General features: G+C 49.2%; 1 protein-coding gene across 3 annotated transcripts in view; it reads right to left on the bottom strand.

Annotated features, from left to right (window-relative positions):
* The window catches only part of NSD3 (nuclear receptor binding SET domain protein 3), a 2,619,674-nt gene that overhangs the window by 1,278,971 nt on the left and 1,317,910 nt on the right, over nt 1-22,793 (bottom strand). The gene's annotated exons all lie outside the window — the stretch shown is intronic.

Raw genomic sequence — 22,793 nt, 5'->3', positions numbered from 1 at the left:
AGGTCCCAATCCTTATACCTCAACCTTTCAGAAACCAAGCGTGAAGGTTGAGGGACCGGACCTCTGGGTGGAGAACCTGACCCCCCCCCCTCCCGTGAGAGCAGATCGTCTCGGTAGGGAAGACGACGTGGAGGACAGATGGACAAGTCGAGAAGGTCCAGGTACCACGTCCTCCGGGCCCACGCCGGAGCAATGAGGATCATCCAGGAACCAAACCTCCGTAACCTCTGCAGTACTTGCAGGATGACGGGGACTGGAAGAAATGCGTACAGCAGTGGGAATGACCACTCCACCACGAACGCGTCTCCTAAAGCTCCATTTGGAGGAAATTCCTGCGAGCAGAACCTCTCGCACTTCCGGGTTGACACTGGAGGGGTCCCCCAAAGGTCGAAGATCTCCAGGAGAATCTCCTGAGCCAACTCCCACTCGTGAGAGATCGCGCTCTGCCTGCTCAGAGCATCTGCCGTCTCGTTTTCGTCTCCTGCCAGATGAAGTGCCGAGATCGAAACTAGCTGCTGGATTGCCCAGAACCAGAGCTGCATCGCCTCCCTGCACAGAGGAAGTGACCCTGCCCCCCTCCTTTTTGTTGAGGTAGTGCATGGCCACCGTGTTGTCCGTCAGGATCAGAACATTCTTTCCTCGCACAGTCGGCAGAAAAGCCTTCAAGGCTAGTCTGACGGCCCTCAGCTCCAACAGATTGATATGGAGTCTGGACTCCGACGGAGACCAACGACCGCTGACTGTCAACTCGTTTGCTTGAGCTCCCCATCCCGTGAGGGATGCGTCCGTCACAATCTTCACCTCTGGCCAGGGCAGCCAAAATGGATACCCCTCATCAGATTGCCTTTGTCGGCCCACCACAGAAGGTCCTGGGCGACCGAAGGACAGACCACTGGAGCTTGAGTGCCCATTGCAAAGATCTCATCCGCAACCTGGCCTCTGGCATCAGAAGAATGCAGGATGCCAGGAGGCTGAGCCGTCTCAAGAACTTGAACGCTGGGAGAGTCTGGGCAAGTTGAAACTTGTGCACCATCTGCTGAATGTGATGAGCCCTCACCTGTGGAGGAAAACATTGCCCCAGGGACGTGTCGAGCACTGCTCCGATGTACTGGAGCCTCTGAGTTGGTGTCAAATGGGACTTCTTTAAGTTGAGGGAGAAGCCCAGCTTGTGGAGGGAGTGGCAGGTGACTGACAGATGATCCAGGACTTGCTCAGGAGAGCGTGCCCTGATCAACCAATAGTCCAGGTAGGGGTAGCCGTGAATCCCCCCTTTCCTGAGGTCCGCTGCCACCATTACCATGAGCTTGGTGAAGACCCTCGGGGCGGAGGTCAATCCGAATGGCAGGACCCAAAACTGAAAGTGCGAGTCACCAACCGCAAACCTCAGGTACTTCTTGTGCTTTGGATGGATCGGCACATGAAAATAAGCGCCATTGAGGTCAAGAGACACCAACCAGTCCTGAAGTTGAAGGGCCTGGAGGATTTGAGAGAGAGTAACCATCTTGAACTTGTCCTTCCCGAGGAGTTTGTTCAAACCGTTCAAGTCCATGATGGGTCTCAAACCCCCGTCTTTCTTGGAAATAAAAAAATAAGGGGAATACCATCCCTTGTTCCTCTCTGCTACAGGCACCAGTTCTATGGCGCCTTTCTCCAGCAGGAATTGAATTTCCAGCACAAGGAGCGGATCCGGACTCTGCAAAGAGGTTCCCCGGTGGATTGTCTTGAGGCCTCTGCCGGAAAGGAAGACAGTAGCCGTGGGTTACGATCTCCAGAACCCACACATCTGAAGTAATGGCGCGCCACTCTACAAGATGCTGCGCCAGCCTTCCCCCAACCGGCGAACCATGGGACATGGCCTCATGACTGAGCTGAAGCGGCTGCGGCGTTGCCTGAGGGCAAAGAGGCAACAGCCTGAGCGGCCTTCGCACCTAGAGTTCCTCGTTTTCCACCTCTGGCACTCCTACGGTGGCCCCTTTAACTGGCAGCTCCTCTCGTTTTACCAAAGGCTGAGTCATAACGAAAGGAACCTCCCCTCCATTGCTGTCCCCTAGGACGAAAAGGCAGAGGTTGTGGAACTGCAGCGCCCAACGACTTTGCTGCAGCTTTGGGGGTCTGCAACCTCTCAAGGCTCTCGTCAGTCTTGCTGCCAAAAAGATGTTCCCCGTCAAAGGGCATGTTGACGAGCCGGGCCTGCACATCAGGAGCACACCCCGACTTCCGCAACCACGCAAACCTGTGTATCACGGTGCTCGCCGCCATGGACTGGCTGACGCAAATTGCCAAGTCCAAACCCGACTGAACGGCCTCACACATTGCATCCTTGCCATCCTGAACCATGGTAAGGAAACCATCCTGTTCATCCCCTTCGGGAATATGTTCAGCCGCCAAGGAAACACAGTTCCACAGAGTTTGCGTGAAACGAGACAAGGCACAAATGGAGTAGGCCGCCTGTAGAGCCATACCCCCTGAAAAAAACACTTTCTTTGCCCAGCCGTCAAAACGCTTGTCGTCCCTATCAGGAGGGATGGTAGGGTACGACGCCTGCTTTGCCGGGACAGTAGCCGCCTGCACCACCAAACTCTCCGGAGTAGGGGGCTTGGACAAGTAGCAGGGGTCACTACTGGTTGGGTGGTATTTTCGCGGCAAAGACTTGCTCACTGCCGGGAGACTCAAGAGCAGTCCAAGCCGCTCCCACCCTTCTTTGCAGAGCCATACAGAACGGCAGTACCGGGTCAGTTGGTGGACCAATGTCGAGGATATCCGTAAGGTCATCCTGAACAAACTCCCCTGGGGGAGCAGACCATCCTAAGTACTCAGAGACCTGTGACATAAGTCGCCGGTACGCATGAGTGCCAGGCTCAGGCCTACAAAACTCCACCTCCGGAGAGGTGTCCAGTCCACTAGCATCATGCAGGGACTGCCTCAGGTCCTCAAAATTAATATGGCCCGAGGGAATCTCGTCAGGCACCGCGTCAGGCACCATGCCATCATCAGAGCCCTCATCCACCTCTGAAATGAATTCCAGATGGCGGTAAGAAGGTACAGAACTGGAACCAAAGCCATGCTTGACCTTGGCCAGAGCCTTCCTAGGTGGTTCCCCCGAGCCACGGGGTACCCCCGTCGACACAGCCCCGAAAGGCATCGAGGGCGTCGAGTGAATCGGCGCCGACGTCGAGAGAATAGGCGTCGAAGACAGACGCGGTGCTGACAGCATCGACGGCGTTGACACAGGCCTCGAAGGCGGAGACATGAGCGTGTCCCTTGACATCCTGGGCGCTGACGACTTTCTTGGAGGCAGAGCCTCGAGAGAGTCCGTCGACAACCTCGGCGCCATAGGCGTCAATGTCTTCCTCGAAGACTTCACAGGTTCACGCGGTCTCGAGCACGTCGAGGACCGGGACCTGGACCGGGCATGCCGAGAACAATTCCCCTTGTCCGAGCCGGACCTTTCCGGCGAATCGTGACGACCACCCACGCCCGAAGGCATGCGAGCGGTGTCTCTCGGCTGATCACGACTGACCCCACTCGGAGGCGCGGACGGACCAGTGCCCTGCGATTCGAGAATCGCCAACATTTTATTCCCAAAGGAAGCCCATTCCTCCGGTGTCGCATGCTTGGTGGGGTAAGCGACCCGCCGACGGGCGGATTCCTCGGATGAGGACGGGGAAGGCGACCGATGACGGCGCTTCCAGGAGTGCCTAGAAGAGGCAGAGTAGTGGCGAGACCGACTCCGGGACCGAGACCCACTGGACTTCCGACGACGACACGGAGAGTCGCCCGTCGAGTCGCCCATCGAAAGCCCCGCAGATCTCGACTTCCGGGGCTTGGACACCTTACCTACCGATAACTTCTTGCGCTCTCGCAAGGCTTTCAACGTGAGCGACTGGCAGTCGACACAGTCATCCGTGTCATGAGCCTCCCCGAGGCACCAGAGGCAGGCGTCGTGCGAGTCCGTGACAGACATCTTGGACCCACAGTCCCCGCACTACTTAAAGCCTGGACGCGGTGTGGAAGACGAGGTAGACATCTTCACGAAGAAATCGTACACAAACAGGTTCGAAGAACTGAGATGAACAACAGAAACTCCAAAGAGTCGAGGCGTACCGAGATTCACAAAGCGAACACGTTCGCGGAAAAAAACGGAACTTAGGCTACGGATGTCATGCGTCCTACTCATCACATCGGGTGCCGTCAGAGGAGGTCCTCGAGGACGGCGCATCGACGTCATGGACGCAGGACATTTTCCGAAGCAGCACAGCTGTGGTGATTTTTGTCATAGATATGATTACTGTCATAGATATGGAATACGTCGGAGGACCCAATCCCCTCGAAAGTTTGTTGTCACTGGGAAGGTCCAAAACATATGTGTTACGCTCACCTGGTTCCCACAGGGGCGTCGACCGGAACTGGGCCGCTGTTGTTTCCACCAGCGTGACGTGTAACGCCGAGATGACTGACTGGACTGGCCCGCTCAGCCTAGTTTGTCTGGCTCGCAAGAATATTCTTCTGCAAAGGAGAAGATGAATTAACCACCCGTGGAATTGAGTGTCAACCCACCTTCCCCACTCCCGTTGTCTTCCCACAGATCACTCTTCATGTCCCCTCCTTAGCCTCACCTGATGGTTTGGAAGGATGAGCTCTCCATCCTGCGTCGACCGCAGACCAGTTACTTCACTGGCGTAGAGGAATTGGAGAGTTCCAGTATTGACTCTAAAGTCCAATTGTTCATAAGAGTTCAAATGTCTGATCTTCACTCTGTCCGATTCCTTGCAGGTTGCCGATTAATCCACTCGAAGATTTCCAAATGGCACTTGGTAAGATTCAGGTAAGTCTAGTGTGGTTTTCCCCTTAGGGGCCGGGGTACGGCGATGAAGCAGAGTTGACTGTGCCGACCCGAGATGAGGTGAGACCCCCGTGGTAAATCAGGTAGGTTTTGTGGGGGGTAACTGGTATTGTCTTTGCTTTCTCCCCTTAGGGGCCGGGGTACGGCGATGAAGCAGATTTGACTGCGCCGACCCGAGATGAGGTGAGTACCTCCCGTGGTAAATCAGATAAGTCCTTGGGGGTAGCTTGTATAGCCTTAGAGAGTCCCCTTGCTCACCTTGCTGTCTTTGTCTCCTTAGGTGTCGGAGGGCGGCCGCGAGATGGAGAGAGCGTGATGGAATGCTGAAGTACCGCCAAGCAGGTGAGTTCAGCGCAGCGCCGTAGGAATGCGAAGCGATGCTTCAAAGACTTCTGTCTTTCAGTTCCGTGGCGAAATGGATCAGGATTCAGGTAAGGATTAAAGTTAAAACTCCTGTTCTAACCTTTATCCTTCTTTTCTTCTTGTTTCAGGAGTCCCAGGACTGAAGCGGGCGTGGCTGAAGACTGGAGCTGCTGAAAACACGGTGATAGTTACGCTGCAGCAAGCAGAATAACGCGAAGCACGTGTGGCTGTCTGGGCGTGGTTTAAATAGCCTTGGAAGAAGATCCAGGTAAGTATTCTTCCACAGCCCCAACCAAGTAACAAAATAGTCCCTTCAGTAAAATAGTCCCTCCTAAGCCTCATTTGGCTTGAGTCTTCATGCAGCATGGTCTGCCTCAGGTGAGTATGCAGCATGGTCTGCTTCAGGTAAGTTAGCAATTATGAGCCTGGCGTCATAGGCGCCAGGACTGCACCCAAACAGCCCCTAACTGGGGCTTTTGGGTAAGCTCCAAGTTGCATGATGCCTGCTTCCGGGGCTGCTGGGCCTGGTCTGGTCTTCCGGGGGCAGGCATCATGACAATATGCAGGTGGTCTGCTTTTTCCCCTGAGCACCTTGGGCACCCTGTGCGTGAGGTAGAGCTGTGCTTGCCTAAATCTTGCATTTATGGAAACTTTCTTTGTGTCCTGCAGGACTCTAGACCACTCTTGGTCACTCTTGGTCAGTGAGGGGCTTCGGAAGCTCCCCTTCCCAGCGTTCCTGTGTCTACAGTTCGCGATCATTGTTGGTTTTCAGTAGCTGTTCTTAAAGTCTGGAGACCAATGTCCCCCTTATGATACATCATACCATGAATCACGCATCTAGCGCGCCCCACCCAGTGTCATCTTCTACTGGCAATTCTGGCCATCTCCTCTTGATTGTCCGGACCATGCTATTATACAGTATAAATTGGCCTCTGTGTTTGTCGTGCTCCTCAGTCAGGATTTGTAATTCCACCCATTGTCCATCTTTCCATAGGTCCCCAATCTGTGCTATGCCCTTGGCTTTCCAATGTCTCCGGTATGTTACAAGGGTCTCGGTTCTTGTACCGGCTATTTATGCGAGGGGGATCTGTGTAGAATAGGGGTCCCGCACACCCTGGATTTTCCATGCCTTCTTCCACAGGATCAGGCCTAGTTTGATCATGTTGGGGAGGGTTCCAATCAAGGACTTATCTATCCATATTGTTTCTCTCCGGTAGTACTGTTGCAATGCTGGTTGGAAGAGCAATGAGTCTATTGATGTTTCATCTCCTAGCCATCTGACCACAAGATAGTAGCTTTCCAAGTCTGGCAATCTGATTCCTCCCGCTTCATAGTCCCTTCGCAGTGTGTTCAGGGCCATCCTGCTCCCCCCCACACCCCACAGGAATTCCTGTGCCATTGTGTTTAACTGTTTGAAGAATGCCTTCGGTATATCATGTGGGATGTTTGTGAAGTAGTATAAGATGCGTGGCAATACCGTCGTCTTCAACAGGGCTGTCCTTCCCATTATTCCTAATGAGAGTGTCTTCCAGAAGTTCATGGCATTCTTTGTCTTATCAAGAGCTCCTTGTGTATTTATTTTGTGTGCGTCAGTGCTATCGTGATGCACATCTATCCCTAAAAAGCGAAAAGTGTGTGGCGCCCATGTAAGTCCCAGGTCTGGCAGCTGGTTCAGGGAAACCCATCTTAGATCTGCTAGAGGAAACAGGGAGGACTTTTCTTTGTTAATGGCTATTCCTGATAATTTGGCAAATGCGTCTATGGCTTCTAATAGGCCCGGCAGGTGCACCCGTGGGTCCCCAACAAAGAGAAGCATGTTGTCTGCATATAAGGAAATTTGGTGTATGACTCAGTCTATTTCCATCCCAGTTTCTTTATATTCAGCACTGAGGAAGACCGCCAGCGGTTCAAGGGCCAATATGTATAGCATCGGGGATAGTGGGCAACCCTGCTTTGTGCCTCTATGAATCCTCCAGACCTCTGAGGTGTGTCTACCTGTCTTCACTCTTGCCCTGGCGTCTTTATATAGCAGCTTGATCCAGCTAAGGAATCCCTTCCCTATTCCAAAGTGGGTGAGCATGCTCAGAAGCCAATTCACATAATCAAATGCTATCACAGCGTCCAATGACGCTATGGCGCATTCGCTCAGTCTCTGATTCGTCTGTTCTGCCACATGGTGGAGTCTTCGCACATTCCACGTCGTGTTACATCCCGGGACACAGCGCGTATGGTCCAAATGAACTAGCGTGGGTATGACTCGTTTGAGTCAATTGGCGAGGGTTGCTGTTAGGATTTGGGAATCTTGGTTAATCGGGGAGATCGGCCTGTAGGACGCACAGTCGAGCGGTGATTTTGCTGGTTTGAGGATGGGTAATAATATAGATTAAGACATGCTGTCCGGTAAGTGTTCTTTTTCGTACGCTTCTTCATAGGTCTCCAGCAGGCTTGGTGCCAGGGTGTCCTTGTATTTCATATAGAATTTGCCGGGTCCCGGGGATTTACCGGATGGAGATCGGCAATTACGGTTGCAAATTCCTCCACCGTGAGGGGGGCCTTGGGTATGTGGGCCTGCTCTTCAGTTAACTTAGGTAGACTGATCACAGCCAGGGCATCAGCTATGTCAACAGTTTCCGCCACTTGGTTTTGGGTGTACAACCTCTTATAAATTATGAGAATGTTTTATTAATCCCTTCCGGGGTACTAACCACCTCCCCTGTATTGTCTTTTACCATGTTAATCAGGTTTCTTTTAATCTCCTGCTTGTTAAGCCAGGCTAGGAGCCAGCCGGGTTTATCTCCCTCTGCGTGTAATCTTTGTATATACTTCCCGTAGTTTAATCGCCCCAGCTTCGACCAGACAGTGACACACCTCAACATCAATGTTGTGAGTTCCCCCGGTTCTTCCCCCCCGTTATGCCTGCTTGCAGTTTGACTAGTTCTATCTCCATTTCTATTTCCTCGAGGTCAGCCAGGGCATTCCTCCAGACGTCCACCAAATTCAGCTGATTCAGGATCAAATTTAAGGCCTTAGCTGGCGGTGCCGGTTTTTATTTGTTGTCCAACCTGTCCAGTAGCGGGTTCAGTGGGTAGTTGAAGTCCCCTGCCCAGGTGAGTCGTTTCTCTGTATGGGGCCAGTTTGGGAGCTATCTTCCTGAAGAACACTGTTGCATCGTGATTTGGGGCATATGTGTTTATTAGGCATATTTCTTTGTTTTGCAGCATTCCGTGTACTATCACAAGTCTGCATTCCAAATCACTTTCTTGTTTTATAAGCTGGAATGCGACTCCGGGGGTGATCCATGTCAGCACTCCCCTTGCATAGTTGGAATACGTTGAGCTGTACATTTGGCCGCCCCAAATCTTGGCCACTTTGGCTTGCTTCTCTGCTGTTAAGTGAGTTTCCTGTAACATTGCCATTTTCAATTTCAACCTGTTCAGCCAGACGAATACTCTCATTCTCTTGGTGTAGGCGTTTAGCCCCCCCGCCCAACGTTCCAGGTTGCTATCATTACATCTTCCTGGCCCATTCTTGGTGTGCTCTTAGACCTGGCCTTTCCCATAGGCTTGCATGGACCCAAAGGCCTGACATCTGTTTCTCCGGCTCTTGTCTGTGCAGTCTTTTCGCCCCATTGGCATCTCCTCTCATTTACTTCAGAGTTGACGTTATTCTGTGCAGTTGTCACATAGGTCTTCAGACTGGGGGTATTGTGTTGGCCGTATTTCTTTTGACATTCTTCGATTAGGTTGCCTCTCGCACCTTCCCATCTTCCTCTGTGTGGTGCTTCTTCCTCTACTCATACCGTCCACCAACCAACCAAATAACTCACTAACTACAACTATTAACAAACGCCCTGCCACCACCCTCCTGCTCAGGCTATGTCGCTTCTCTCGCAACACCATCCATCCTGGCGGTGTGCTTGTTGCGGCGTGATGCCTCAAAACTGGCATCCTGAGTTATGGCACTCCTTGGGGTTTGTAGTCATGGCGTCCTGCGGGCAGTCCTCGGGGTGTGCTGGCTCCTGCTCAAAACACTGCTGGTCCACTTGTTTTGAATTATACTACGGTCATTGTTGCAAAGTGTGCCTTATTGGGGAACATTTCTGTTCTGCTCATTTTCAGCTCTTAGTTGTGGGATGCCCTGCTGGTCCATCCATTCTTGGGCCTCCAACGTTTTGAAGAGGTATGACCTGCCGTTGTGGATAACCTTTAATTTGGCGGAGTACAAGAGCATGTATATTAGATTAGCTGCCCTGAGGCGCTCCTTGGTTGGTCTAAATTGTGCTCTTTGCCTCAGTACCAGCACTGTATAGTCCGGGTATATTGTTATTCTAGAAGTGTTTCTCGTGATCACCCCAAATTCTCTCGAGCAGGTCAATATCTTTTCACGATCTTTAAAGTTCATGATTTTTGCAATTATTGGTCTGGGAGGTGCCCCTGGCCAGGGGTTTCTGATTAGGGCTCCATGTGCTCTTTCGATGGTGACGCCTTGGGGTAAGACTCTAGCTCCCACCTCTTGTAACAGTAAGTTCTCTGCATAGTTCGTGGGATCTCTGCCTTCCTCCCCCTTTGGCAGTCCCAAAATACGCACGTTGTTCCGTCGGGCCCTCCCTTCCGCATCTTCTACCTTCTCTTCCAGGGTGTGTATTCGATCCAACGCTTCTGTCATTTATGTGCGGGTGGTCGTGATGTTCACTGTATTGCTCTGGACCTGCAGTTCTGCCGTATTCACCTGATCTGCTAGAGCTCTCACATCCTGCCTCAGGAGCCCCACGTCCACGATAACCGCATCCATCTTACACTCCAATGATGTCTTCAGTGCCGCTATGGCATCGAGTATGGGGCCCTCCTCCTGTCTCCCCTCTGGTTGTTTGGAGCGGGATGCACTCATACTGGTCAGGCTGGACCGTGTCACCTCTACGGGCGTATGTTTCCATACTGGTCTGCTTGCCCGTGCCTTCTGTTTGTCTGGCATTTCTATCCTCTTCGGTCGAGGTGCGCTTCTTAACCTCTTATGTGTGTTCACACAGATGTATCTTGTTCTTATCCGCATTTCCGTGGTATGTTGGGAGGGGCAACTCTGTTCCGGGGTGTCTTTGCTGTCTCTGATACTGGGGTAGCCAGCTTCTTCTATGACTCTGCCCCGACCAAGGCGCTATCTTCTTCTGGTGCTCTCCGCAGATATGCTGCCTTGCTCCTATAGCAGGTCCCCACTTTTCCCCTTCCTCGCGTGTTGTCACGCTGGTCTGGCACAGTAATTAAGAGCTCCCTCTTTTGATTGAACTGCGCTTTCCCACTTTTCGCCTTTAACTGTACTGGGAGCTTTGACGCTACAAGGCGCACTAGCGCCGGCTGAAAGTGGTGTGCCCCGTTGCTACTTTTCTTGTATGGCAGTCTCTTTTCTACCTGTCGTTACGCCGGCTCAGAGCAACCTTTGTCTATATTAAGGCAGAGCGTTCTTTACTATTGTTGTGATTCTCCTCTTGTGTCTGTGCCGGTTCGGGTCGAGGCCTCCTTTGCAGCATGCAGCTGTGGTGCTACGGGTCAGTTGATTGTGCCCTCCCAGGTCTGAGGTGTTATTCATATGCTGTTTATGCGTTCCCTGCCCGCTAATGTGGGCTGCCTGTTTGTGTGGTGGCTGCCGGTGGCGATTAAGCCAATTCTGTGTCGCAGCTCTTGCTGTGTCACCCACCTCTCGTTTCTCCGCTGGTTACTGTTGCCCCCGCCATCCGTGGTGTCTCGTTTATGTTGGCCTCTGGCCTCACGTGCCCTTCCGCAATCTTGTCTGGGCTCTCCCTCACTTATCAGAGTTTTCTTTGTTCTTCAAATTTTGTTATTTGCTGATTTCCCAGGGGAAGGGAGGGGAGGGGTTGTTCCTCCGGTGAGCCGTATGCGTGCTTCTACGCTTGCTGTGCTCTTGATGGTCTCCAGCTGAATGCACTGGCCTGGTTCCGTTTAGGCTGTGATCTTCAGCCTTCTCGCCGTCCCCCTGTATCTTTGTTGTGCTATCAGTATCCCCCTCTGTGTGTGCAGCCACTGGCTTGGGCCTGTAGATTAAGGAAGGCGTCTCCCTCTCTTACGCTGGGGGAGTTATTGTCAATCCGTGTGGATTCTCGGCTTGGTCTAGCGAATCCATGTCCTAGATTCTTGCGTGTTCTTACTCGCCTGCTTTGAGGCGTTACTTCGGATCTGACTGGGTTGTGATGCTGAATCCCCGGAGTGCAACCAGCGCACGTGCGTTGCCAAGGTTTCCGGGCTGGGGACCCTGCACTCTGCTCCCAGTCCCTATCATCTTGTTTTATTTGCTATGCTGACCCACCACCGCGGCCACAGTAATCCACTCAACCAGTGGATTACTGTGGCCGCCCTCCTTCCCGCTCGCCTGGCCATGGTGCTCCTAAGGTCTCCACAGCCTCGGCTCTTTCTGCGTAGCAGTCCGGTTCAGCCCCGGCTTCCGCATAGTACTGCTGTTCACTGTCGCTTGCCTCCTGTCTTCCGTGTAACTCCTCCCCAGGCGCTGCTTCGGTGGGTGATCACCAGCGGGGTTGACGATTCACGGCCGCCATTTTGTGCAGTAGCACAGTGCTTGTTTCGGTCCTTCTCCTGACCGCTTCTTGCTCAGCTTTCTTGTGTTGCGGGTATCTCACCAGTTGGTCTCTGGACCTTTAGGCACCCTTTCTCAGCGTTTCCTTGAGTTACGGTCTCATATTATGCCAGCTTGATGAATCAACATGCCAGATCTTTCGAGAGCTCCGAGGTGCTGTTTCTTATCGCATGGCCGTCAAGCCACGAACCCCAGGAACTCTCTTTAACCACAGAAATAGTGCGAACGCTACGTCTACTAGGTATTACTAAAGTGGAATTAATATTTATGAGATAATCTGTTTAATCGGTTGGAAATCTGTTAAAGATAACTGATTTATGATATTAATAGTTTTGCATTAAATTTTTAATTGTATATTAATTGATGTATGCTTGAATTGATTTTATATTAATCTTTTTAAGATTGGTATAAGGTTAAGGATTTGTGTTTTGTTCACTTTCTTATCTCTCTTATGAACACGTGATTGGAAAATGGTATTTTATTAATTATGTAAATTTGATTATTCATGTGAAAGATCATAGTTTTTATCAATACACAAATATATAAACATTTATTTGCTAGAAAATATTGCAAAATTGCATTGTCGAAAAGAAGAACATTGGTCCAGCTCAATGCTAGGCGGGAAGCATCTGGTAAATTCATCGGTCTGCCAGTGAGAATCTCACACGGCTCAAACCTGTAATCCAGTTCACCTACCCTTGCATACTAATCAATGCAAGTGGTAGCAGATCTGGCCACTTCAAACCAGTTCCTTATTTTTTTGGGTCACAATGTTGTCTATACACCACCCCTACTGCCTATGGATGATCGGGACAGTGGAGAATTTGATGAATATTCAGTATCATACAGGGGTCCCGAGTTAGTTCCCTGTGAATTGCGCTCAGCGGACAATACGGATACTCAATGGCACTGTGAAGCGTGGAATACACAATCCTGTATCAGAGCCTTGATCACAGCCTGAGTATCAGCCTGCCAGGTCAGGTACGCTTCAATCCATTTTGGTAATATGTCAAATATTACAAGACTGTATTGTGTTGTGAACCTGCAACTTTTTGAAGTTGTAGAAAAATCACACTGGATCTGTGCAAAGTAGGTCTTGGGTACTGGGAGTGCCCCTTATACACATTAAAACATTGTCCTCCATGTTCTGCTGCTGACATACCAGGCAGTGTCTGCAAAACTATTAAAAACGGTTCAGCTACTTGTGAAAAACCTAAGGCGTACCACCATTCCTTTTGCAACTGAGCCACCATATCCCCTTTGCCAACATGTCCAATTCAATGCAGCACATTTGTAAATTAATGCAGGATGGGAATGCTCATAACAATGAAGAGTACACTGTGCTTTGTGTTCTATGCACAATATTCAGAACTTGAAGCAATTCCCTAAATTTCTGCCAGCTCTGCAGAATCAGGCAGATTATCAGACTACCCTTTAAAATGAAGTAAGAACTTTTCTACTAAGGAACCTGGGGGAATGGCAGGCTCTCTTGCTGTTATGTCTGAGGAATTTCCAAAGGTGAAGCCATCTTTGTAAACTTGATCTATAGCCCAGTTAACCACTGCAATTTGTTTGTGTAACATTTATGACTCAAGAAGAGGACCAAAAAAGACGCATTCTTTATAGGTGACCAGCAGCAATCAAGAAAACTCTTTCTTTCCACATTATCCCATAATTGCGCAGTAGTCCCAACCCATAACATGACACCATCTACATTTTCACTCTTTTTCCTTTCGTTAAAAAACATGCTTATCTCAATGCAACCTGGTCAGCAAAATGTGCAGAAAAAACAGACATTTGTTCACTGTCAATATCCTCTAGTGTGGAACATACTGTGTAACCTTATCGCAATTTCATTTCATCATTTCTCAAACATGTACCATTAACTCAAAATCTTCTGTACAGGAATCTCTAGTGAATATTTGCATGGTTTGGTGAAAGCTGCTAGAAGTTTGAAATTATGCAGCTAACCATCAACTGGACAACATAGCAACATTGAGGCAGGATTCAGAACTGAACACTATGTAGGGAAAATGTTGGGGAAATTAAACAATATTAGTTCAAATGTTTTAAGTTGAAATGCAGATAGATGTGTCTCTATTTTTAACATTAATGCAGTAACTGCATTGTGTGCAGTTACAATAAGGGGTGACCTTAATACAACTGTCAGACCACTTCACTGATAAAGTAGCCACTGCCACGGACCACAAAACACGGTAGTAAGCCGGTTGCAACTAGATCCAATGCAGAGCTGTAAAGCTTGTCAGTCCTCAGGGACTCTGTGTGTACGGAAATTCTATAACCTACGTACCTGTTGTGCAAACAGAGCAACCCCTCTAACCAGTGCTGAACTGCTCATGTTACTTAGGACATGTGTTGGGAATACCCCTCTCTGTTGATGGAGTACATTTCAGTTGAATTGGCTTCCGCCACTAGTACCAGTTCCTCTTAATTTGTCAATTGGAACTTCATATTGCTAGCCTTATCCTCATAATCTCAGTGTCTATTGTTGCTGTGAACAGGTTCACTGCACTTTCATGGAAAGTACCTGGATCCACGCCCTGAGAGCAACACATCTGTCGTTCTGGCCCCCTGAGGGTTGGAGACTGCAAAATGCCCTCTTGAGAGATTTTTCCTGTTGCACCATTTTTGTCTTGGAACACCTTTGGTTTTACAACCACTAGATCCTCCAAATGCCCCTCTTATGGTGACCAGCAATGAGCACCAATCCATTCTTGCATGCATCTCATACAGCCATGCACTAGGCACTAGCTGACTACATAAGGCAATCATTCCCAACCAGTTCATTACGTACTGTCAGAATCTGGCGCCTGGTAAAGTGAAAATGTTGCTGCAAACGATTGAAGCCTCTCTTGCAAGTGAAAGAAAGGTATGTTGGGAATTCAACATAGCTCTCTGAAAACCTTTTTTCGGGGGGGTAGGCTTGTCTAGTCCACATTGATCGTGAATCCCAAGTGATGTAGACGGGGTGCACTGGGGCATTTGTGGGCACCGTGCAATGAGGGCAGTGTACCCATTATCAGCCACTCACCTAGGTACGGTTACACAAGTACTACTTGTCTGCATAGATGGGCTGCCAACACAGGATAAGATTAGTGAATACTATTGGTTCTCCTTTTACTGCAAAAAAGTAGTGCCTGGTGTTGAAAATTAAGAGAACCCACTTTGCATAGGGGCTACTTTCGATACTTGGATTTAATAAAACTGTACTGACCGAAAACAAAGGCGAGAAAGACTGCTCTGTGATCGCACAGATCGGTCTTTCTAAATCGAAATGTCAGCCCCACAGGCAAGGCGAGACACAGGAGTTGTTGCGGGCGTGTCAGGTTGGGAGCATGTCTTATTTCTGCATTTTAAAGACGACACAAAAACGACTGAAAAATATCTGTCTTTTTTGTGTTCGGTTTTTAAAATGCAGAAATATGACAATGAACCAGTAAAACGTGCCTTTCATTTATTTTGTAGTCAAGCTATCGCTCCTATTTTGGTGATGGTGTAACCTCTAGTAGTGTCATTTGAATTATTGTAAACAGACATCTGTAGAGAGGTCATTTGTTCAATATTGGTTTTTATGTTACATTTATTTTTGAATTAAGGGAGTACATGAATATATACCCAGAGCCCTTAAAACCCTTGGTACTTCCACTACGGCACCTGTGCCCAAAAGGGTTTTTACCTCCGTTAGCAGATCTTATTACGTTTGGCCTTGGTGGATATTGTCCATTTTTTGTTGAATTCTATGCACTTTCCATGTGCTACTGTGCCTATAACCCACCTGTCAGGGGGTCGTGGCCTAAGCTCATGGAGCGAGGACGTGTTGGAACAGAGCTCGCGTCTTGATCCTGGCCTTGATCCTTGGAAAACATGGCAACAACTGAATAGGGAGTAGAAAATAAAGTGTCCACACAGAATCAACGATCCTGTACCCTGTGTGAGAAATCCTGACGAGAATCGGAGCCAATAACCTGTTAAACGGAGTCGCTGAAGCGGAGCCCCCGAGGCGGGCAAGACGGCGGGAGGCGCAGCAGCCTGAGAGCGAAGAGAAGGAGGGGCTGGCTACTCCGAGCCGAGTTCTGGACTGCGTGCGGATGTGGGGTCAGCTGCTGCCCCGGGCCTGCGCCAAGACACGAGCAACCTAACTCCCTGACCCTGGAGCTAATGAGGACGGCCTGAGGAGCCCAGCGGAGCAGAGACTGCGTCGCCTCTGAGCCAACGGTGAGAGTGCCCGCCGGGTGGTTCACAGCATAAGCAGTAGATGAGAGCCGGAGACGTCGAGAGAAAAACCAGCGGTGAAGCAGGTCGGACCATCGGCCTAGAGAGGCAGCACTCCCGGGGAGGAGCACGGACCCACGGATGGACTTAAGGTGAACCCAGGGACACAGGAAATGGCTCCGAAGCCCGGGCTGAAACGACAGTAACCTCGCACATTACCGCAGCAGTGGTACTACAGTGCCGTGGGCCTGGGGTGACCGCTGGTTGCTTCGCACCACAGTCTGCCCTGGGAGGGACACGTGAGGGGCTGGCAGCTGCCACAAAAAGTGAGTCCCAGGGGATTGGGCACCAGTATTGTGGCAGGACTGAGCCGATGAGCACCCCGGGCGCTTGTAACCTGAATAACCCCTGACCATTGCAATAGATGCCGGCACACGGGGAACGAACAGCCTATCATTTCGATAAACACTGCATGCTGGGAAGGAACGTGGAATACTGCCACAAACAAGCGGTCACACATTCCGCTCCCACACTTTGAGCAGAGCCACTGCCGGAGGGCCGGTTGATCGGTACGAGTGGGAAGAATAGGAAGTAAGGCCCGTGAAACGTAGCGACAAATGAGCAAGCGCTAGGCTGTCCCTGACGCACCCGGAAAGCGACTGGAGCGCGTAAGCTACAAGCCATATTGGAGTTAAGGGGAGTGAGACTTCCCACTGACTCAATTTTCTGGGGCTGACTACTGTCCCCCAGAAAAGATCAAGTTGCCATTAACTTTATTTAGTCACTTTAAGCCACAGACCCAGTACACCCCCATCTTACATGGAATATTGGAAAGGGTTCATTCTTATCCCTTTTTTTCTGTGTCTCTTGGAGCATTGTTTCGCTCCCTTTACATCAAGACTTGGCTGGTGGCAGTGGTATCTACTCTATTTTTTGTACCGCGGTTATCTTAAATAACCATGGTATTGTTTTAGGCTATTATATTAGCCTCAAACATAAACCCGCTTGACCATGTATATTTTATTACGGTTCCGGCTGGGTTTATTCACCATTACTTTTTGTAAATGTCTTTCTCATTGTTTTACTCTGCGCGCCAAACCAGGTTTGGTCCCTTTGTTCGCCGTCTTTTCGCAGGCTTCTGCACAGAATCCTTCCTTAAGGCGCCTGAAAGTCTGGTTAGGCAGGATGTGAGGCAGGGGTCTTAGGACCCCTGCCATGGGTTCCCTTGGTATCCTAAGTCGCACTCCTGTTTGATTGGCTGGGTGACTGTCCTTGCCAGGACTTATGATTGGGGGAAAACTGCATAAAAAGCAGGTCTCGGACTGGAAGAGCAGAGTCGCCACTGGAACGAAAGAACCCACGAGGAGCTGATGGAAGAGGACCCCTACTACAGCTGAACTGCCCAGTGAAGCCCTGCTGCAGGTCCGAATCTTCAGAATCCAACGACAGAGAAGATCCTCCAGGAAACTTCTTCACTTGAGCTGGTGGGACCAACCAGTTCGCCCAAACTGCAAGCCAGGACCCCTCCTCTGGTCGAATTCGCTGTACAGAGCTACAGTAGGCCGGATAGCCAGAAAGGTTGGACCCTGCTTGGGTTTTAAGTAACGCACCTTTTATTTGTTGCTTTGCTCTGCTGCTGGTTTCTTCCCTGGGTAGTGCAGGACCCTCCAGTCTTCTACTTCTTGTCAGTCTGACAGTCGCTTCAGGAACCGTGAGCCTGCAGGAACTACCAGGAACGTCCGCCTCAGCTACAGCTTCCTCTCCGTTTTAAGGTACTGTGCAAATCCGGTTGTTAGTTTCGTTGAGCTGCGGTGAAAGTGTTTGAAATCTTTCTCCAATCCGAGGGCTTGTTCTTCTCTCTTCTTTGAACTAACTTTTCTGCCAACCAACCTCGTCCGGAACCCGTGGCAAGAACTTTACCGCAAACTACCCTGAACCGTGTGATCTTGAGCAAAAGACTTTTGACCTAGTGACTTTGGCCCTAAGCCTTTTCTACCTGATTCTATCATTGTAGTTCCTCTTGCTCAATTGCCCTGAGTACTTACCTGTTGGTGTGGTTCAATTTTATTAACTTTGTCTTTCCCTCCCTTTTAAATTGCTGGAGTGCCATTTTGCTCCCACTTCATTTTGTGAGCTTAACTTGTCTGGAACTTATTTGGAGTGGTGTGGTGTATTAAGAGTGTGATTTATTACCTGCTAAGAATAGTGAAATGTTATACAACTGAAGAGTAAAATAAATGTATATTCTTTTACTTGAAAATCTTGAGTCAGTGTGTGTTTGAATCATAGTAATTGCTGTCCTTTGTGTAACTATTTGATACTGCTCACTTACTCTTTAGATAAGTCTGGCTGCTCAGCCACTGCTACCACTTTAACTGTGTAGTACGGGCTTGTACCAAAGGTGAATTTGTACTGTCACTTGTAGTCTTAACTGTGTGTGGTGTTCCCAAAGGGTACTGCATATAATTCTGCCTAACAATGCTAAATGGGGAACTGACGGTTGAGGACAAACAAGGCGAATAAATCACTATCCACTAGCAAAACCCCTGGCAGCGATGGGCTACCCCCTCCCCCCCCCAGAGTTTTACAAGACATTTGGCACAGAGCCGGTCCCGGTCCTTCAAGAGGTATTTAGAGAGTCGTACGAAACTGGGGTGCTGCCGAGGAGTATGAGGGAGACATTGGTGGTACCAATACATAAGCACGGGAAACCGGCAGACGAATGCGGTTCATGCAAACCTATAGCAATGTTCAACTACGACAAAGATACTGACGACCATATTGGCCAAGAGATGATCAAAGGTTATAGGGGTTTTGGTGCATGAGGATCAAAATGGGTTTATACCGGGTCGGAACACTCCGGCAAACCTCTGCAGCCTACACCACATTGTGGCGCAGACAGCGGACTCGCAGGAGTCTTACGCGATTGTCTCCCTAGATGCCATAAACGCATTTCACTCTATATATTGGGAATGGCTTCTAACCGTCCTGAGACAATTTGGGTTGGGCGACCACTTTATCCGATGGGTCAAGATCCTTTATAAATCACCAGTGGCCAGGGTAAAAACTGGGAGGATGGTGTCAGGACTGTGGGACATACAGAGAGACACCAGGGAGGGCTGCCCGCCATCTCCGATGCTCTATGTCTTGGGACTGGAGCCAATACATATGAGGAAACAATTCTTCGACGCTGGCCTCAGGGTAGGGGGAGGGAATCACATTGTCTCCTTATACGCCGACGATGTATTGCTATACCTAAAAGACCACACCTTAATGTACCACTATTAGAGGTGTTGGAGAACTTCGCATGAGTGTCCGGGATCTCCTTCAGCACAGAGAAATCGTGCATATTCCCACTGGCGGAGTTAGCAAGGAACAAGGTAGAAGACCTCCCAAACGTAGGAATTCGGTGGAAACCAGATACATTCAGATACCTAGGGGTAAATATCTGGCACACACCTCAACAGATGCATGGGGTAACACTCTACTAGCGGTGCAGGGTCTCAGGAAGTCCACAAAGTTCTGGTCCAAATTGCCACTATCTGTAATGGGCAGGGTTGCAGTGATTAAAATGATAGTGCTGCTGAGGTTCTTGTATTTCTTCCACAATATCCACTATTATATCCCGGCCTCCTCCTTCCGGGTACTTGAAAAACTACTGAGACTGAGAGAGCTGCTATAGGGTCCCACCACACACAGACTATCCCTGCACACACTAATGTTACCATACAAAGCGGGTGGGGTCCAATTACAGGACCTGGAAAGGTACTTCCTGGCGGCCCAGCTCAGTCATGTGGCCAAGTGGCTCGCGGATGAGGCTACTTCGGAAACAAGGCTACTGATTACTGCTAGTTGCGCTGGCGCACCTGAAAGAGGTGTTATGGGTCCCGCTGGGATGTTTAGGGGAAACCCGAATGATAGTACAACTGGGCAGGAGAGTTTGGGACAGGGCCCAGAAGCTGATGGGAAGCGCCCACCCCTATTCTTCCCGAGATCCTGATTGCTGCCAAGGTTTGCACAGGAAGAGCGGATCTGACAACCGTAAGGCAATGGGAAGGACACAGCATTTACACTTGGGGGGACATATATGAGGAAGGAGTCTTTAGAGATTTCGAATCCATGGAAGAGAGGGATGGCCTGCCTAAAGGCCAATTCCTATGGTACAGGAGTGTCAGGAAGGAGGCAAAGGTGAAATGGAAGGAGTGGCCGGAGGAGCCAGAATCAGACCCAACGCTAACACTCCTATATAATCTGGGGGATGGATGGAAACCTACGTCCAGGCTTTATGCTCAGCTCGCAGACAGACCCAACCCTAAATGTGATATATTAAAGCAGAGGTGGGAGGTGGACCTGGGAATCAACATAACTGAAAAGGAATGGGAAAGGATCCTGCTATACCCCTGCGAAGTGTCTAGAAAGGCCTGGTTTAGGCTAATCCAACTAAATGTCCTCTATAGAACATATATGACTCGGGACAGAATAGCCACATTTAGCAAAAGTGCAAACCCGTTGTGCCCTTGGTGCAGCTTGGAGGGAGCCGGAATGTTGCACATGTTTTGGGGGTGCCCGAGGATACAGAATTTCTCTGTCAGGGTAGAAACCTGCAGAAGGGCAGGGGTGGCGAGATACGAATGGTCACCGAAAGAGTGCCTACTGGGGGCCTACCCACGAATAAGCAAAGTAAGGCATGTTGTTAAATTCATGGACATGGTATGTGTGCTGGCCAAAAGGGCCATCGCAATGGCGTGGAAAACAGTGGGGGGGGGCACAGTTTACCAAATGGCACAGCGAACTGGAACACTGGGTAGGGGCAGAAACTAGGGTGTGGGGAGATGGAGTAGCCCAGGCAGGAGGGGAAGCAAACCCCACTTATGAGGCCCCAAAGACTTTAATCTGGGATATGTTCCACCCATCTGACGGCAAACTCCAGTGAAAGACTTGAGCTTGCTGGTATGGTGGCCAATTAGTACCTGGGGTCGAATCCTCGCAACGAGGCAATACGGTCTGCCAGACCTGGCCAGGAACACCTCCACTGATATCAGAGGTGCCTGAACCGTTCGGGGGATGGGGCTGGAAGCCCCTATGAAAGTATTTGCAGTGAAGACTAATTGTATTTTGTTGTTGTATAAGTTATTGTTAACAGCAATTTTCTTTAAGTACATGTAATCAGTGATGTAACAAGAACAGAGTATTGCTAATGTACAATATAAATGCCAATAAAAACATCTTAAAATAAATAACCCACCTGTCAGCACTGACTTCCACCTGTGGGCATAAGGTGTGACTCTTGACAAGATATCAGAAATGTGGAACAGCACCATTTTCTCACAGTCAATGTTTTGTAGATGGTGAACACTGGAGTGGCCTCCCTATACTCTACCCTCTGCCCCAGAGTCTATAGGAGCTGTACTGTTCTTGTGTCTACTAATGCAAGTTTTGTTGCAATGACTGTGCAGTGGCCAGAAAGTACAGCTGGTAGTCTTGATGTCTGAGCTCTATACTTCTTGCATGGCTCATCTAAGAATGCCACTAAAAGCCTGTAGTCTTGTTATCCTTCTTCGATCTCTAATGCCCCAGTCTCTGGTTTCCCCTCTCAATAGCATGTTCATAATTTTTACCTGGCTTTGAGGTTGAAAACCTGTCCTTCTTATACAAGAGTCTGTTTTAATGCCTAATTCTGTAGCTTGGTGTCTTTTTGTTGTATCAACTGAATCTAGGGTGGCGTTTATGATGGTGTCCAATGTAATATCTCCCTCTTGTAGACCCACTTGTACCCTAGCTTCCTCCAACAGGATTGTAGTAATGAAAAGATCATACTGTGAGTAATTTAGTGGCATTAACAATGTGTTCATTATACGTGGGCACTTCAGATGTGGATCCCGGAGTGCCAAAATTCACCCTGGACATGGAGGTCTAACGAAGGAATTTAGCACTTGGGCCTATACGTCTCAATTCTAAAGTTAACATGTCTATATGAATGCAGGGACAAGCAGATACAGTTAAAGCAGTTTGTTGAACTATACTATTATTGGTATCGTACGTGGATATCTCTTTGTTTCATATAGTGTTTCCCACTGTGAAGAAGTACTCTTATTCCTGTGCGCGGGGCTTGGTGCTTAATGTATTTTGGGTACATTGGGCAGCTGCCATTATACTTCCCCTGACTAGCCTTTCTTTCATCAGAAGATTAACATTCTTCAACATTTCCTGTAATGTAAGCATGTCTGTTTCCCTGGAGTCGTCTGTCGGTTATTGTAAACAACAATTAAGTCTTTAATGGGTAAACAAATACATAGGGGGTATGCATCAATCCTCATCAGAGACTTTTTACTCCATTATGAATTGTTTGGTGTCCAATTCTGTATGTGTTGCCATGACATGTTTTGGTGCTGTGCCACTTTTCTGCGCCATTCGTCTGTTCTGTGCCTTGCAATCTTTGTGCATTCTGCAAACTTTAGTTGCAATGACACCTCTTCAGCATTAACGTCTCGGCTCGAGTTATCAGACGTCATAATGGCTGCATTTGTCAGCTGTTGAGGTTTTCAGGGTTTGTTGCAATAGTGTCTTTTGATGCAAAAATCACATTTGTACCCATTATTGGCAATCTTTTCCCTCTTGTGTATTACTTGACTGTTTTGTCAGTTTAATCAAACCGTTTGCTTCATCACAAGACCTTCAAGCAAGTAAGGGAAATAACTTTATGAGAGCACTGTAGGGGACGATTATTTTTTTATTTTTTTTAAACCGTAGCCAT

Source organism: Ambystoma mexicanum, chromosome 10, assembly GCF_040938575.1.
Source record: "Ambystoma mexicanum isolate Mex_15411 chromosome 10, UKY_AmexF1_1, whole genome shotgun sequence".
NCBI lineage: Eukaryota > Metazoa > Chordata > Amphibia > Caudata > Ambystomatidae > Ambystoma > Ambystoma mexicanum.
The sequence above is the reverse complement of the archived record's forward strand: the minus strand, read 5'-3'. Positions and strand labels throughout refer to the sequence as shown.